General features: G+C 48.1%; 1 protein-coding gene and 1 non-coding gene across 2 annotated transcripts in view; both read left to right on the plus strand.

Moving 5' to 3' along the window:
• Positions 1 to 16,984, plus strand: part of LOC144141176 (growth arrest-specific protein 2-like) — a 273,543-nt gene that overhangs the window by 32,086 nt on the left and 224,473 nt on the right. The window lies entirely within an intron of this gene.
• Positions 14,933 to 15,004, plus strand: Trnah-gug (transfer RNA histidin (anticodon GUG)). The gene has a single exon. It is a non-coding gene; the product is annotated as a tRNA-His (tRNA).

The raw sequence follows: 16,984 nt of genomic DNA on the forward strand, positions 1-16,984 counted from the left end.
GTTGTCATAGTAGGGGTTTCTGCTTTTTGGATAAACAGCTCTCTCTCTCTCTCTCTCTCTCTCTCTCTCTCTCTCTCTCTCTCTCTCTCTCTCTCTCTCTCTCTCTCTCTCTCTCTCTCTCTCTCTCTCCGTTTCGTTAATAAGGTGTATTCGTTGCGCTTATGCACGGCGTTGCAACGAATAGTTAGTGTGTCTTCATAATCGCTGAGTAGAGTTGATAGCGTATAACGCACAGAGGATGAAAAGATAGCACGCTTTATACACTTGCGTATACGTGCAGGAAGTATAGCCTGCTACGTCTGCCAATATTTAGATCGTTCGATGTTATAAACTAGCGCAAATCAAAACAATTGAGCAGCGCCGACATTTTGTGCTGATGCGTGGTGCATGTAACGGTGCGTTTTTGTTGCTGAGTGCAGGCCCGAGTGCGATTCGCTGGCGCTGGGGATGCTTTTCTGATCGACGCGGGAACCAGGTGTCTCTTTTAAAGCAAAAACCTTCCATCTCTGTTTTCATGAAACGCGTGAGGAACAAAAAAATGGCCGCGTATCTGCTCCTTTCGTTGGAAATGTCGACAAAAGACGATAGTCCTTCGTCGACATTTGCCAAGTAAATGCCTTCCTTCGCTTTCCCGCTCACCTCTCATGGTGTTCCTCTTCTGTCGCGTTACTCGCAGTGTAAACATTACTGTAGAGGTTTGCTCGAGTCAATTTAAATTTACCGCGTTCCACTGGTCCAGGCCGGGTGCCTCAATGCCAGCGCTGCCGTACGGCGGAGACGCGCGTGAATCGAGGAGGAGGAATAACTTTATTGTTTGCCCAGGATGGGGTCAGGGTTGGGGTAGGCGAGACGCCCTACTTCAACGTTTATAGAACATGCTGCCGTACGCCACTTGCGTTCCAAGCGGAACGTGGACCTATCTGTAATGGAACGTTTCCTAACTGTTGCCGTTTGATTTTTGAAAATGCCGCCGGAAACTGCGGGCAACAGCAGGCGAGTGTTTTCCGCAGTTGATAGTATTTCATTTAGTATAGCAAAAACCCCGCATCTATGAATGTTTTAATGAAGGAACACTGCAGATATCATTTATGTATTTATTTTCTGCCTTATATTTGCGTAATATCCTGTTCTTGTTCAATAATGTTGACAAGTATGAACATTGACACCAGACTTCGACGTTTAGATTTGGCTGTGGGTATATAAGACTATTCCGTTGGTTAATTGGCGTATTCTTGGGAGGTTGTGGCCATTACTAGACCAGAAACTTAGATGGGCAGATGAAATCAAGAAGTTTGCGGAGATAAATTGGTCGCAGTTAGCACAGGACCGGGACAATTGGTAATTAATGGGTGAGGCCTTCGCCCTGCAGTGGGCGTAGATAGAATGATGATGATGATGATGATGACGGTTGCGGAGCTTCTGTTTCACTTTATCCGGGTCCTCGAACCGTTCGGAGTTCCTCTGGACAGGCAAGTAAGAGCCCAGAGGCTTCGACGCACAGCTACGGTGGCTGCAGTCGCTGCTATGGTCCTTAGACAGACTTTGTAGGGATCATACTGCGTCTTTCTTAAGAGACCATAGCGCAGCTTCTAGGGACCTTTCTTGAGACCATATTTACTGTCCCTAGGAACCGTACCGCAGCCATTAACAGCAATTCGTACTACAGCGTAGACGGGCTGTGAGCGATGCGAGGCATAGTCGTGCGTTCGCAGCGGAACAGGGGATCATTAGCTGTTCACCCGTCACGGAGGACAACGTCAGGGTGCGTTTGGGATAGCAATCTAGTAATCGAAACTGCGGGCGAACGTTCGTGTAACCCGTGCCCTGCACTCCTTTCCGCCGGGGTGAATGTTTTGAGAACACAAGCGTTCAGAAACGCAAGGCAGCCTTCAGGTTATCGGCGAACAGAATGGTTTGTCTTCTTACGATTTTTTTAACGCGAAGTTTTCCTCAGGGCGTAGACGGGGGGAGGGAGGTGATTAATGCGTGGGGAAGTAATTGAATGGAACGAGATGGGCGTCTCAAGCGATCCGCCAGCTTCGAGGCCGCGGCGCCCGAGCACAGCAGGAAGATGTAGGGGGGAAATCGGAGAGATTGGGGGAAAAGGCCTGTAATTAACAGCGGTGTAGTGCGGGGAAGCGATATGGTGGCAGATATTGGGGGGAAGCGCGGGCGCTTTGAAGATGCTGTGAATCCTGACAGTGCATACGCGTTTATTGGAAAATCTGATGATGAATGGAAGTTTATTGTAAATGAAATAGCACTTTGTACTATGATAGCGACGGTATTAGGGGCTATATAACGGAACTGTTCCACAGCTGCAATGGCACTGATACACCCCCATTTTCGAACACATCTTCAAACACGTTTTCAAACACCTCTTTTAATCTCACGTCCTGTTAAAAGTATGTTGCAGCACGGCTGAATGTCGTGGTTGCTAGCATTCCTTTTGGGGGGACACGTATAGCTGGTATATACCTGATTGAATTGATTGATTGAGGGTTTAACGCGCCGACGCAGTGCAGGCGATGAAACGCGCCGTAGTGGAGGGCTCCGGATTAATTTTGGCCACCTGGGGATCTTTAACCTGCGCCGAAATCTCGTACACACGAGCGTTTTTGCTTTTCGCCTACATCAGAAAAGCGGCCGCCGCGGTCGGGAATCGATTGATTGATTGATTGATTGATTGATTGATTGTGGGGTTTGACGCGCCGACGCAGCGCAGGCGGTGAGGCGCGCCGTAGTGGAGGGCTCCAGATTAATTTTGACCACCTGGGGATCTTTAACGTGCGCCGAAATCTCGTACACACGGGCGTTTTTGCTTTTCGCCTCCATCAGAAAAGCGGCCGCCGCGGCCGGGAATCGAACCCGCGACCTCGCGCTCAGCAGCGCAACGCCTTAGCCACTGAGCCACCGCGGCGGGTGCTGGTATGTATCTAACAATTGCGATTTCAGAAGTTCCAGGGCGCTTTCAGCAAAACTGTTTCGTGTTAAAATGGTTAAAGGGATACTGAAGCACGTTTTACAAAAAAAAAGAGCCTTTGCTCCCACTTTATTATTTTTCATACGGCGAACTCGAAAATCAAGTCAAAACTTGGCATAAACTATTACAAAGCACTTAATTTTGGCAAAAATGAATAACGGGTGCCTGGGGGCATTTGGCGAACCTCACCGCCGTTCGTGATTGGTCAAGTCTTCGTGACGTCGTCGTGAGGACCCTCGGAGGAGGCGGAGCACGAAACGCGTTCCCAGCGGGTCGTCGCGGTAGAAAACGCTGTATCTGCATTTGTTTAATTGATCCCACGATGGCCAGTCCGAGTAGTGAGTTTGTGGTACACCCGTACTGTTCGAGCCTATCGCCCGTGCACGAGCGGCGACGGCGACAAGTGCCGGCGACGATAACAACACTTCCGAGGAATACGTGTCCCAACCGGCAACGTTCACCCGCCTGGGAAACCGCTGAGTCGCCAAATCATCGGCCAACTGCCGAGTTGCCCGACCGCGCTGTCATACTACGCCGACGGCTACACAAACACGTCGGCCGATGGAAAGTCGCCGTAGTGTGACTGACTCGCCGACCGAAGAAGCCAACAAAATCGGTCACCCGACCGGTCGCCCGACGCGTCGCCGGGAATCGACCGAGAAGCGAAAACTGCTCTCCGACAACATGCGTGCGGCAATGAATGCGGCTCTATTTTGATAGTTTCTGGAGTGTGATAAACTCAGTAAGGTTCACGAAGCCCATGCAACTCAACACTAGCGCTAATGCAATCCGTATTTTGGCTTTCGACGCTTCGGCTGTGCTCTTCGGCGACGCCGCTACCCCGGAGCTGCAAGCTGTAAATGCGTGTGCGATCGGCTCGCCTGTAGAAAATGTAAGGTCAGTTTCGTGCAGAAGAAGAGTTACATAGGGTAATCTGGTTAATAAGGAATCAATATCGGCAAAGGTTTTTTAACGTGAAACGTAAAACCAAAGTACGGCAAGCACTATCCCCGCAGTGGGAAATCGCAGTCGCAGCCGCGCACACACATTTTTGCGAGCGCTTTCGCGAAGCAGCGGAGTTGATGGCGATAAGCTATTGTGGGGGCTTCGGGGAACCTTTCTGTGCAAGCGCTATTTAAGAAATTTCAGTTTACCAGCCAGGAATTCTGTAAACCAGCTAGTAAACACCGCAGCTAGTAAACACCGACGTATGATACGGAAGGATGGGCCTCCATCTATTACCTAGGCTATTTCGCAGCGTGTGGCCGTTTGTGCGGTGGCGTAGTGCTCTCGCGCGTCGCGCCCAAGCGCTGAACTTCGCGGGTTCAATTCCCGATAAAGTAAGTTTTTTTTTAAGCGGTTTTTTAAAGGGGTATGGTTTGTGTATGCAATTTGTGAATCGTTTTCTGCGCTGATTTTGAGAAGCAACTACCCTTGCGATGGAAAATTTCCTTCGAAACAGCGAGGGGCGTCTTGAGCCACAACAATTAATTTCCCTTTTCTTGCAACGTGTTTCTCGAAAATGCGGTACCATGGTGCAAAGTAAGGCCTTCTTTATTAGAGGAGGTTAAATTTCTGATGACGTACGCACTAATTTATACGCAAATTTTAAGTGCTACAGAGGTCCTTTCGCCGGGGGTTCATTCATAACATCCATATTATTACTGCCGCGGCACCAGCGCACAGCTCTTTTTTCTTTGTCCGTGATCCAACAAGAAGTTGAGGAGTACATACAGTACAAGCAGCGCACACGCCAATACGCACGAACAGCTTCAGCCGTGCAGCGGCGACACGATACTCCAATTTTGATTAGATAGAGCCGCTCCTCACAGCTGTTTTTTTACGACGTCACCCCTGCTGTTCCAGATTTTAGAGCCGATATCCCGTTGCTGGGGCTTTTGTAATTGCAGTGGCGTCGTCACTTGTTCAGCATGAGCTATATTGAAACGCTTTAGCCAGTAGTGGTCCCTTCTGAGGCACTCGTATCACGATAAGCACGTTTTCATAACAGGTGCTCATGCGCGCACTGCGTTACAATGACCGACGAAGAAGATTGCTGCTGTTGCCAGGAGATACGGGAGGTTCGAGAGAGGCAAAGGCACCCCAGGTGCGCCACAACCACCAGAAAAATAAAAAAATGTGTGCCTCAACAGGGCTGTGCTGGAGGTTGCACTTCGACAGAATGGCACCCCGATACTGCCTAGAAGCAGCCTGTCTGGGAATGTATGGAACACAACACACTCGCCTTTGTGGGCTTGAAGTGTTCCCTCTTTACAGTAGCAACCCACTGAGCAGCGAGTTTCGGCTCCCGCGGGAAGCTGTGAAAGACCACTTTATCGCGGCCATAGGTGCTGTTGCAACCGAATGCCGAGCAGAACCTCGGCATGGCTACTCCGCTTCCTCGGTCGGCACGATTGTGAAGCAGTACAACGCAGCACTGAAAACGTTTCCACTACTAGTTGCTAAATAAAAACAAAACACAGCACGGGGCCCAGGAAAGCAAACGCTGGCGGACGGCACGCTGAGAAAGGCAGCAGCAGGGGCCTAACACTTGCCGCGGCTGCCGATCGCTCCTCACGACGACGTCACCACGACCCCTTTCACTCTCGTGCCGTCCTCCTCCCCTGCGCTCTGCGCGTCGCGGGGGCGTGGCGATGGCGCTTGTTTATTCGCCTATTACGCAGCTATTTCAACAAAAAAAAAAAAAAAAGAAAAAGAAAAAGACCTTGTAGGTAAGGTGTTTAGATCAACTCTTCCGAATTTCTGTGTATTCAGCAGATTGAAAACTGCCTCAGTTGCCCTTTAAGGTCATGCCCTTTCGTTGGAGATAGAGAAAATATACTGGACGAAAATTGGTTTACTGTCCTTGTAATGATTTTTTTTTTCTCTAAGTGAGTGTAATAAGTGAATTTTGAAACGTTTGAGCTGCCCCTACACATCCATTCCCAGCTTTTCTTTTTTTACGTCGCCGATGACGTCGCCTTATTTTTTCCCGCTTTCGGTCTCATTTTCGGTTCCTGGCGTAGCTGCCGTCCATTTCCTTAGGAGGAAGTGCTTTCTCCAGCCTCGCAACTGGCAGCCGTTCGGCCACGATTTCAGCCCGTCGTAGAACAACCGGCGTCGTCGATTCACGAGTAGTGTTCCTTTTTTTTTTTTTTTTCCGCTCAAAACAGGCTTGATGGGGAGCACTTGAACGCCACATTACCTTTCCCTTCTCGTATATATGCGGCCGCCTTTCGGCTTTGCACGCAGCAGAATTCCTCGCGATTACTGGGGCATGCCGGGAACAACGTTCCGTCACTGCAGGGAAGTATCGGAGGCAACGAGCTCGGCGAGCGCTGGTTCCCGATGTAGGGCGGAAGAACTGATTAGCGGCCGTTTTGCTTTTCACTGGCCGCACGTGTAACGAGTTTGTGCGGAAGCGATTAGCGCGGGTGTAATTAATTTCTCCGGGCTTTCGCGGTGTCTATCTGCTTGTTCGGGAGACCGATGAGGAAGCTACGGGTGGTCGCAGAGGCAAGATTTTAGGGCGGTAGCCTCAAGTGCTCCATTGTGCGAAAATTCGGTGTCCTCGTTGTTGTCCCGCATGAAAAATTGCGGCTGGTGTATACTATATCGAGGAAAAACTTTACCGTCCCTTCTTGAAGAAATTTAAAAGACGGGCGAAAACTTTCTAACATTAATTCAATACTTGAATGTGAACAACTTCGTCAGAACTCTGTCGAACTTGAGAAAGAAGCAAACGACGTTCGCAAGTCAGATATTCCGCGCAGTTCATTGGCCGAACACTGTGAAAAAGCTGGCTACAGGATTGACTTCGACGGCGCGCAGGCGATTGGCACCGAAACCAATTACTCACCAAGAATACTCATCGAGTCCTGGAACGTATATAGAAAGGACTCGGGGAGACCTGCATGAATACATCGCTAGGAGTCCTTCCCGCCATCCACGCGCACGGCTTGCGACGCGCAAGGGCAAGATGCAAGTAAGAGAAAAAAGAAAAAAGAAGACGCATTATATAACTCCTGCTTCTGGTCTTAGACAGGCACCCCTGATGAAGGAGCTGAGTAGGCTGCGAAACGTTGCAACCGCTTTCAATGAACGCCCTTGGTTGGTGTATTTGCCTGTTCCTTAAAGGAGCCATGAAAACAAAATACAAGTTGGGTTTATTAGAAAGACTGCTTAGTCCCGATAACAATGATACCAATATCATCGCAGTCTTCGAACAAATAACGGAGATACTGAAGAAAGCGTGTGAAGCAGTCGCGACCCCCTATCCAATTTCCCGCAACTTTTCTATGACGTCACGAAACCTTGTTTGTGCGATTGGCGGCCGCCCAACTGACCTGTCGCGACGACACATGACTGCACGTCTGTAATGGGGCCTCTAGTTCCATTTGACCGCATCACGTGAATGTTAACGTGCAGTTAACGCACTGAAAATTATGTTTCATTGTTGGCCCGTATGACGTCATTCTTGCTCATAACACGCCACTGCGGCGCCAAATTTGAATGTTTTTAAATCCTTGTTGCTTTTTTTTTTCGTTAAAAAACATCTTTCGGGGCTGTAATGGAGCTGAGTGAGATACTGAATCCTAGTTCTTTCAAATTACACGAAGTTGTATTTTCTCTTCATGGCTCCTTTATCAGTACTGCGTCAAAAGTGCGTCAAAAGTTCCTTCGCTGAAAGTGCGTCCAGTGGATCGTCAAACCTTCGAAGGCAAAAAATCGGAACGAGGAACGAACCCGTGCGATGGCTTTTTTTGCGCGCGAAGTAAGCGCGCGTACCAACTATCAAAATGTGCACCGATACGTGGGAGGTAGAGGTGTACATTGTACTGGTTCTTCCTGATCGATGCGTGTATTGTCTCATCAAGAACCGTTCCTTTTTCGCGATTCTTGAGTAACCGTTTCAACACAATGGAAGTCCGGTTTCACGCACGTGCCGTGTGGGCAGAGATCTTCAAGGATTTCAAGGATTTTATTAAATATTTTTCGGTACATACACATCGCACGTAGTTATTAGTACAGAAGGAGGTCCCAAAGTAAAACTGTCGGGGGGACCTCCTGTTAATAGATGCGAAAATATTGTTAAAAGATATGTAGGCAGTCGAGGTACGGGTCAGTTTAGCGCGCTAATTGAATATGCAAACACTATAACAAGAAATTCTGCAATATTATCTCGGAAAAAAAAAAGGTTTGAGTACTCTAAACAGGGGGAAGCACAAAGAGTATCATTCAGAAAAAAATGTTAGCAAGCATAGTCTTAAATTACTGTACAATGAAGAAGCAATATTTTGTACAAGTACTAAAATTTCGTAGTTAGGTACGGATCAGTGTAACAAGCCAATAAAATATGCAAGCACTAGAACAAGAAATTATACAATATTAGCTCTGGAAAAACAGGTTTAACTACTATACGAGACTTTATTATTCGGAAAGATTGTTAAGCAATCTTGCCAGAGCTTTTCGGTCGACCAACCGGTCTATGGGGAAATGTGTTTCTTTGACAGGACGCCATCGGGTTCCACTACAAACGCTTTCGCTTTAAAATACTGCATTTGAATTCGTGGTAGGATTGCACCCAGGTTTCGAGAGCAGGAACCGAGTGCATCCCCACCTCGCAATCTCAGCACGCTGCGAGCGGCGGAGTTATAGTTAAGCCTATGTGTGGCGCGTGACGGTGGAACGCGACGGCACGTGAGAACAACATGCGCACCCCAGCTACGGGGAACTCTGATTCTGGGGAAGCTGTGGGGTGAAGCGTCGCCAGTCCGCCAGTCGACGTAATTCGTGCCGAAAGACGGAGAAACGAGATCGGAGGGAGAGAAGCAGGCGCCATGTGGCTGGTAAGAAGTTTTTGATGCCCCCGTGCTTTCGCTTGCAAAGGACGTAAACAGAGGACGGACAACCGATTTTTGTCGCGTATATGTTCTCTAGCTCATATGAAAGCCAGCCTTCCATAGAGTCCAGTAACCACTAGCAAGTTATAAACAAGTTGGCGGAAATAGTTTTAATTTGGCAGCGAAATTTCTGAAGTCTGAAGGGTGGCGGCTCGTAGTGTCGACAGTATGTGTCCCGGTCACGTGACCTGCAAACCTAGCAGCCACTGTAACTGCTGAAACGTTTGTTCACTTATTGAAAACCTTTTAACACAAGCATTTGTATAAGTTTAAATTCTATATGTATTCTTAAACATGATTTTGAAAATTTTTAAGACACGCCGCCCCGCGCCGCTGGGTTGCTCTCAATGAGGCTAACTCAGCCTCCATGTCCAGAATCAGTTGCAGCGTTCGGTAAACAGACCCAGTAAAAAAGGTTTGACGATTCTGCCTGAGTCAGGGGCGTTTGTTCTGCCGAAATATTCGATTTCAGTTTCGAAATACCCAACTGCAGCTGGAAAAAAAAAAAAAAAAAAAAAAGGCGGGCCCGGGGAGAATCGAACTTCCGACCTCCACAACGTGAAGCCAGATTCTACCTGTCGTCTATCCCAACAGATGGCTCCTTCGTGCAAAATAGACTAGTGAATTGAAAAAAAAAATACTCACAAAGGAATAAAAAAGCCTGCAATTCACACTTTTTTTAGCTGGGGACAAGTTTTTAAATATCGCTTTTCCTTTCGCATGCAGACAAAAGTATGTTGCCGCGCTACTGTATGTCATGGTTGCCGGCATTTTTTTGGGGTGGACACATACAGCTCGTATATCTAAAAATTTCGATTTAAAAAGTTCTAGGGAGTTGTTAGCAAAACTGTTTCTCGTTAAGGCGCTTTAGTGATGCCCTTTCATTTGGTATAGAGAATATATACCAAATGAAAACGGTTGTCTGCCCCTTTAAGTTACCGGAGGGTTTCTTTTTTCCCTGCCTACTGAGCTGAGTCTAATATATATTGCTTGCGTTCTGCAAAAAAAAAAAAAAAAAACCAACAAAGTGAGGCAAAGCGAGGTAGCAGCGTTGTTAAGCACAGCTGGTGTATTTTTTTTTTGTTTAGAAATGATTGTAGTAACCTCTGAAGCGGCAGAACGTGAAATGAAGTGTCGTATTGACTTTGCCACGTTTTGTGTTGCTTGAAATTTCACTCTTGAGAATTATTAGCGCTGCTGTATATGAAATTGCGATATGGTAGTAAAATTTGGGCCGAAGTTTTCAGGTAGAATCTCACGATAAAATGGCGGGTTGGGTCTGCAAAGTTTCGGAAAAAGGCCGCGGCCTCAGCCAATCAGTGGCAAGGTTAGGTTTTCACGTATCGATCGTTTTGTGCTACCGCCATCTTCGGCTTTCTCAAGTCGTATACTTGCCTGCGGCGCATGCAGCGCGCTGGAGAGTCACTCCATATGAGCAGAATAGCGACGCTGGCTCCGCAATTCTATACCGCGCGCTGCTCGGCGTTGAAGGGGAACCGAACTCTCGAACGCGCGGTTCTCACGCGCCTGGGATCGACTTCGTTCGGGCGAAGGCTTACGTCAGTGTTCGCTCGCTGGCGCGGCATTATGTTTCTTCGCCTGCTGGGCGTCTTGTGATTTTTATGGTAGCTCTGGTTCCACACGCCGAAGAGTTGTGCGGCAAAAAAAAAAGAAAGCTCAGATGTTTTCTCTCCCTCTCTCCGATTAGTCTTTTATGCAGTGGAGGCGTGTAGAAAATAAATTAAAGCTAGAACAAGAAAAACGAAAGAACAAAAGAAACAAAAGAACAAAAACTAAAGCAAGAAAAACAAAAAAAAAATCAAGAAAAACAAAAGAAACAAAAGATCCTACGGGGAACGAATACTACTTGTTGAGCGGAACAGAATACTAAATGTGCAAAAAAAAAATGCTGGGTGTGTCGGCTTTATAGAGTTTCATACTAATCTACACAAGGCGGAAATGTGGCCCCAGTGCGCGAGCCGTGCTTCAACGAGTGTGCCGTCACGTCTGGCAGAAAAGCGTTTCATTCTTACCTGGCGTGGCTCATAAAGAAATGGTAGAACGGCCTGTGGCTAACAAGAATTTTGTTGGGAAGACTATTTGAAGTGGTTTGATCAATATGAAAGTATAGTTTATTTTCTCCTTGTATTTACGGAAGATAAAAATTTACTTGTTCACTTATTATTTGTTGATTGCGTACTTTAATGACAGATTCCTAAATACGTGCTTTACCGACGCCTCCAACTCGAAATTTTGCACTGGCATTTACTGGCGTTCGTGTCTTCTACGTTTTGATCTTAAGCCGCTACCTTCGTTGTGACTACGCCAATAAAATGCATCAATCGGAAGACTTCAAAAGATTCATGCCAGGCGAGCAAGGAAAATAATGTCGCCGCTGCTGTTGCGTCGGGAGCTCAAATTAAGGGGCCACGTGCCAGCGAAGCCAATTAAAAGCGGAACGTACGGAAGCACCAGTGGCGGCGCGGCACTCGATCGGCAGTTCTTCCTCAAGTGTATGCTAGTATGCAACTGTGTTGTCCTTTGTGGTTGTAGCGTTGGTTCTTCAATTGCATTCGTGGAATTGCATTCAATTGCATAGCGTGGAAGTTTGCCTCGTTTTTTCCCTACCCAACCGATCATCATCATGATTACCTGTTCTTTATTGTGATTGATTGATTGTGGGGGTTTAACGCGCCGACGCAACGCAGGCGATGAGGCGCGCCGTAGTGGAGGGCTCCGGATTAATTTTGACCACCTGGGGATCTTTAACGTGCGCCGAAATCTCGTACACACGGGCGTTTTTGCTTTTCGCCTCCATCAGAAAAGCGGCCGCCGCGGCCGGGAATCGAACCCGCGACCTCGTGCTCAGCAGCGCAACGCCATAGCCACTGAGCCACCGCGGCGGGTGTTCTTTATTGTGGGCCAAGCCTCTTTGGGCTGGGACTGTTCGCGTCTCTTGTCGTGGTCGTAATCGTCGTCCCATGTAGTCACGGTTCTAAAACACCGGGAGACTCGTTTACGCCTCGCGCTAGGACGTAACGCGTTCTAAAAAAATACCGGGACACCCGTTTGCGCCTCGCGCTAAAGAGCTTCGTGCTTCAAAGACAAGAGGCTTTTACAACAAAGCTTCAAAGGGTTTCATATCCGTGGGCAAAAACGCCAAGGATACACACCGTTCCAATCCCCAGGTTTCATGTTAGTAGAGATGGTCCGGGATTTTTTTTTTTTTTTTTTTGCTTGTTTGCGTGCACCGGCCACTGTTCTTTGATGATCTCGATATAAGTGATGCGCGGTGGAGTACTCGCCGTATACATTACTCGTGCCGCTTATCACGCATCGAGCAGGGTTCACCACCCTGTATGCCTTCCGCCTCGTCCTGCCCCCGATACGAGCACCACGACGCGTTCGCGCTGTGCAACCGGATCGTGTATTCAATAACGCCAGCACGCATCCCGGTTCGTTACCAGGAAGAACGGAGCCCGCATAGGCGCGCACATTACAGGCTGGAGGACCCCCAATAACGCCAGCGTCGGAGCGAACTTAATTGGCCACGACGCTGTTCATCATCATCATAGTCCCCTCTTGCCTGCGCCCGGAGAAGCTCGTACAGTATGTGTAGCGAGTGTCGGTCGTAACTCGGGCACAACTTGAGAACCACAGAGGAAGCTGTCCCAGCGCCTCACCACCGCAGCCGGCTGTTCCTCCGCGCGACGCAAAGAGTGCGTTGTTACTGAGAATGTTTTGAACGTGGTACGAGTCGTTTCCGTCATCTTTGGGGCATCATCTGGTTATAAGCTACTGCAGTGATGACAAACTAGGTTGGAAAAAGCAAACGATTCATGAAGACTCAACCATGAGGCAGAGATAAAAAAAGGATAAGAATGGGGTAGAGTGCATTCGGCAGGCATTCTCAGATAATGAATGGCAGCCTACCCCAATGACAGCCCCTGAAGAAGAAAGTGTACGACAGCTGCATCTTAGCGGTACTCACCTACGGGGAAGAAACTTGGAGGCTCACAGAGGGTTCAACTTAAATTGAAGACGACTCAGCGGGCAATGGAATGGAAGATGATAGGGGTAACATTAAGTAGAAATTAAGAAGAAATGTATGTGACGTGGGCAGGGCACGTAATGCGAAGGCAAGATAACCGGTGGTCATAAAGGGTAACAGGGCGGATCCCTAGAGAAGGCAAGCGTGGCAGGGGGCAGCGGGAAGTTAGCTGCCCCCTGCCAAGATCAAGAAGTTTGCGGGGATAAATTGGTGGCAGTTAGCACAGGCCCGGGATAATTGGATATTAATGGGAGAGGCCTTTGCCCTGCGTAGATGGGCTGATGCTGCTGCTGATGATGATGATCGTGCAGCCAAAACACAGCTTTGTTCAGTTTGAAAGAACGCGCCTTTGCTAACTTGTTCAGCCCCACTCCAGGCACGAAAGGCATTTTCTAACGCAAGGAACATTGTTGAAAATTTCATATTTTGCGCTACAGTGACTTAATTGTTCAGGAATGACGCAATAGTGGCCAGTGCTAAAAACGTAGTTGTCGGTAGTCGGAAGTAAGGTGATGCGATTAAACGGAGATAGAAGTTTCTATACCATCGCCCAGTCGGGTTTCTTGACCGTGGATTAATTACTTCGGCGGCTGGGAATCGCACAAAGTAGATTTTATGGCGTCATAGAAAAATCGCCTTAACGTGGCTGGGGAGTGGCCACTGGTTCATATGTTTTCTATAGTATCTCGACTGTGTTTCTCTTTTTGCGAGATGGTGATGATTATGAATAAATCTTTATTTGTCAAGCTGGTGCAGATGTTAGGGCACACGCCCGGTGGGGGGCTTCCCTATTCTGAGATACCCTGAGCTCGGCTGGCGGTCCAAGTTTGCGATAAAATCGCTGCCATTGTTATCGGGACAAAACAGTTTTTAATGAACAAAACTTTGAATTTGTCTTCGCGGCCCCCTTAAACGCAGCCTGCTTTCAAAACACGCGAACGCGTTGTCGTCCGGCTCCGTCGCTGTTCGGCGGAGTGATACACCATTGCCGTTCTTAACTCATCCGCGTGCACGCGCGCATCCCCCTGCACGTGCGCAGACACAACCTCGTTGTCTGCCCGGCCCGCCTGTGAGAGCTGCGTGCGATGTGTACCTGCTTTAATGCGCTGCGCGTCGGCGCTTTGGCTCGGCTCGGCTCGGCTTGGCTGGCCCAGTTCACACGCGCCTCGGACGAGCGTGACGCGCTCGTTTCTGGTAGTGAGTGTCGGTGTGTGCGTGGCGGGAAAACAGTCGGCCGGTTGTTTTTTTGTCTGTTTTGTGCGCGTCGGTGGCTCGTTTAGCTCGCTAGCGGGCTCATTGGCACGGCCCGCTAGGCTGTCCGTCCGCCGAATTTGCGCCCACGCACACGCGCACCCGAATTAGGTACTTTCGCGTCTCCGTGGTCTAGTTACGCGGCCGTATGGGTAACAGCTTCGAAGAGCAACTTTGTTGCCGAAAGGCTAGCTTTAGGTGGTGTGCATTTTACTCGTGTGTTTTTCCCAGCTTTCGGCTGGAAATGACAATGAATGAATGAATGAATGAATGAATGAATGAATGAATGAATGAATGAATGAATGAATGAATGAATGAATGAATGAATGAATGAATGAGTGAGTGAATGAATGAGTGAATGAATGAGTGAATGAATGAATGAATGAATGAATGAATGAATGAATGAATGAATGAATGAAGCCGGGTTAGGTGCCCTCAGGTCAAGGCAGCTCTATAAAAAATGTCGTGACGAAATCTGCCAGACGTGGTTGGCGCTCGTGAGTACTTTGTAAAGTATGCTTACTGTGAAAAAACGACTGGGATTTTAGGCTGCGCACAAACAACCAACCGCCAGCGAGTGCGCCTCTTCCCCCGTCTTGAAGGATTTATTTCCGTCAGGAGCCTTTTTTCACCAGTAATTGTGATCCTCGCCACTGCTTACAAGTGACCTTACCCCTCTGCTCGAGACGTGGGTGTTCCCGCGTTCCTTCACCGCTCTGCGGCATGGCGAACGTCCCCTGGACAGCCGTGATCGTATAGTGGTTAGTACCTTGCGTTGTGGCCGCAGTAACCCAGGTTCGAATCCTGGTCACGGCAGTTTTTTTTTTTTTTTGCATACGCACAATCTTTGTTGCTCCCACAACAAACATTAGCTGGCAGTGCTAATACAAATACCCCCAACCACGGTTTATAAGATGAAGGCATGCTATCGTACTCCCTCATCATGATCAATGCGTGTATTGTCTTATCTGGAACCGGTTCTTTTTCGCGACTTCCAAGTAACCGTTTTCAAACAATGGAAGCCCCGTTTCACTCACGTGCCGTGTGTCCGGAGATCTTATCAGAGCTTTTCGGTCGACCAACCGGTCTACGGAGAATGCATTAGTGTTTTGACAAAGCGCAATCACTACCACTAAGAAAGCTTTCGCTTTAAAAATACCTGTTCGCGTTTCGATAGCGGTGTACGCTCTTACAAAAAGGTGGCTGCATTTATTTACAGAACACTAACCAGATGTTTGTCACAGTATGCACTAGGTACTTAGTGTATTCACTAATTGGTCATACCCGCCGCGGTGGCTCAGTGGCTAAGGCGTTGCGCTGCTGAGCACGAGGGCGCGGGTTCGATTCCCGGCCGCGGCGGCTGCTTTTCTGATGGAGGCGAAAAGCAAAAACGCCTGTGTGTGCGAGATTTCGGCGCACGTTAAAGATCCCCAGGTGGTCAAAATTAATCCGGAGCCCTCCACTACGGCGCGCCTCATCGCCTGCGTTGCGTCGGCGCGTTAAACCCTACAATCAAACTAATTGGTCATGCGTAACCTAGTAAAAAGCTACGCGTGACAATGCGGGTCGGCTGAGCGCGCAGCACGACTAATACACATTGAACACGCACGTATCACGCATAGACAACAAATAAATTGAAAGGAAACCAACGGTTTGCACCGGGAGATCGAGAATAACTTACTAGTTACCTTGCAAATACACCTGCTTTTCTTGCTTTTATAGCCAGCAGCGGAAAGTCCCCTGATAGAGTCGGTGGGCTTGTCGCAAACATCAAATATTTAAAGCGATAATCTTGGAATTATGCATTTTAATGTGAGCGTATGCAAGTCAGCATGTGGATTTGCAAAAACGTTTTTAATCGGGAGGGGGAGTACGAAAAGTGCTGTAGTTATTATGTTCAATAATTCGTAGAATTTCGTTACTATCCGTGTTTGTATCAGTCAAGCAGCATTTTTAGTAAGTGCACGGTGTCGATAGCATTTAGGTTCCAGTTTTAGTGGCAGAACCTACGTGCCGTTCTCGGGGCAATAATCTTCATCAGGAGTTAGTAAATACAACCCATTAGTTGTTTTATACTAGCCTTTTTGTTAAGAGTGTATGGGGGTGCGCATGTGGGTTAGGGCAATCGCGGAGATCTTGGTAACAAGTGTCGGGCGCGTATACTGCTGGGGTTGGCTGCGGTCGCGGGGAGCCCGGACGATACTCAGGCATGTGTAAGCCCTCTTCCACCACCGCGAAATTGAGCTTTCTAACGCCACAACGCTTCTGTGCCCGATGAAATCCGCTGATAAGGCATCTTGCTTTTAAGAGGCATACGGCGGTACGAGCTGTAACGCTTCTGGTTTCGAGTACCCACTGTGGGGCACATATCTTCGCACCGACCCAGATTTCAAATTAGGAACAAGAAATGGCCCTAACTTCGTTTATTGTATCAAATTTTTTCATATTACAAACGCTCATATTGATATTACGCTCATTCCGAAAGTCAATTAAGCCATTTGTGTCCAGCAGTGACACCGTAATAAAACGGATGATTGCATATAACGTTCACATGACCGTAGAAACCGTCGACAGAATACTCTTCGAATGGGGCGGTTCTTTCTTTTTCTTTTGTTATGCGCACGTGAAATTCTCTGTGTGCGGGAATATTTACTGATTGACTGATTTTTCAGTGCGTATACAGTAGATAAGTAATGTAGGTTTACGCAGGTGTTGGTCCCTTACTCGGCTTTGTAAAATGTAATAATAAGCGTGAAACCTGGCGTCAGAGAAACGCAGACCTCAATTCACGAGGGA

This window comes from Haemaphysalis longicornis, unplaced genomic scaffold, assembly GCF_048455015.1.
Source record: "Haemaphysalis longicornis isolate Haplotype H1 unplaced genomic scaffold, Haemaphysalis longicornis Haplotype H1 scaffold_6, whole genome shotgun sequence".
Taxonomy (NCBI): domain Eukaryota; kingdom Metazoa; phylum Arthropoda; class Arachnida; order Ixodida; family Ixodidae; genus Haemaphysalis; species Haemaphysalis longicornis.